Source organism: Drosophila guanche, unplaced genomic scaffold, assembly GCF_900245975.1.
Source record: "Drosophila guanche unplaced genomic scaffold, DGUA_6, whole genome shotgun sequence".
NCBI lineage: Eukaryota > Metazoa > Arthropoda > Insecta > Diptera > Drosophilidae > Drosophila > Drosophila guanche.
Window position 1 is genome coordinate 4127034 of NW_022995754.1, and position 1808 is coordinate 4128841.

Genomic DNA, 1808 nt, shown 5'->3' on the forward strand with positions numbered 1-1808 from the left:
TGTGTGTGTCCCGTTACTTTCCATTGGGTGCACTATATTCGAACTGTTCTTTTCGCTTTGCTAACCCATTTGTCCCATTTTCTCCCTTTTAGCGGTGTTCCCGTTTTCTCATTTGTTTTTTTCCAAGCGACTTCTCACTTAAAGAGCTGAAATTTGTATATTTTATAATGTTTTTTAATGCATTGCGAAAAAGCATTTCTTTTTCATTGCCCTTCCTAACCTTCTCTGACATTCAAATTAATTTTAAACTTGAAAAAAAGTACATGAATTATACATATATTAGCTCCATTAAAGCCTTGTAATTCATTTAAATAAAATAATTGTCGCTGGCTTTTAGGCATCGTAATCAGCAAATACTCATATTATTCATTCATTTCATATTGTTTTTTTTATAAATTATGCCATAATTTCCACTGATTTACTCATCATTTTCATCCTTTAACACAAAAAAACTCTATTAATTTTCATATTTTACTCCCACGTTTTTTTAAACACATTTTCTTCATTGGCTTTTTCTGGTTTACCATCATTTGCATAAGTGATGAGTGTATTTTTTATTTTTTTATGTAACTATGAAACGAATAAAAGTGAAAATCTATTAATTTCATACTTAATGAATCGGAAAATATGAATTTATGAAAAACTATAAATAAATGTGGGTCTAAAAGTATAATTTTCTTGATCAAAAGTGAAAATTGTGCCAGGCAATGTCTTGGAAGGGAAATTTAATGCTCATCTGCGCCCACGCCATAGTCTGCTTGGCAGGTCCTTTATCAAAAATGTATGACAGTCTCCGCCTTTGGGGGGGACACACAATGACACTCCCTTCCCAGTGAGTGATGAAACACTTTGAATTTTCTAATTTCCGAAGAGCAGAAGGCTCCTCCAGGAGGGAAGCTCCTGCTGTTGTTAATCGATTGAGGCATCTTTTTTGGAGAAAGTATCTTTTGTTTTTGCATTAAAAGCCATGAATATACATCATATTTTAAGCACCAATCGCCCTTTGAACGAATGCTGAAGTACTGGCCATTAGCAGGCTACGAATTGGGTCATCTGTTTGTGCTTTTTGTGTTATACCCTATACAATTATTTTCAGTTTGAGAGGAAAGTTGAAATATATAGGGACGGAATGTACATACTTGGCATGAGTCTGTTGGAAATATTGTAGTAAAATTTTAATCGAAAGCTTACAGCAATGAATCTTAGAGGATTCTAGAAATAGTTCCTACATGCTGGTTTTTCGTGTATTCGAAAAACAAAGATGAAAAGGAAGTGTACAGGCAGAGCCTTCTTTTGAACTTTTATCTCTCATTTATGATAAATTTTCCCAGAACTTCTGTGCAATTTTCTGGATATTCTCGTTGGCTCTAGTTCTCCCTTGTAAAAAAAGCCAACCGATTTCTATTTCTATTTTACTTATTTTATTTGGCTTCTGGTTACAGTTCCCTTTCTGCTGGGTATCTTACTTTGACAAATACGCAATTGCCTTGCCCTGGGTCCCCCCCTACCTTTAGATTAAACTTACAATTAATCAACGCTTGCCAAACGCTATGCTGCCATTTGTTTTTACACTCACTTTTTAGTGTCATTTGTCGCTGTTTGTCGTTTATTTCATTCTGGCCTCACAGCGAGCAGAATGGTAACCGAATGACAGCGGAATGCGGGACAAAGGATACAGCAGCTTAAAGGGGAAATAAAATTTAATTGAGAGTCGAATTTAATTGCTGGAATTTAATACTTAAATAATTAAGAGATTAAAAGTTACAGCGAGTTGTTGCTTTGCTTTGTTTGTTCCTTTTATTTTCCAT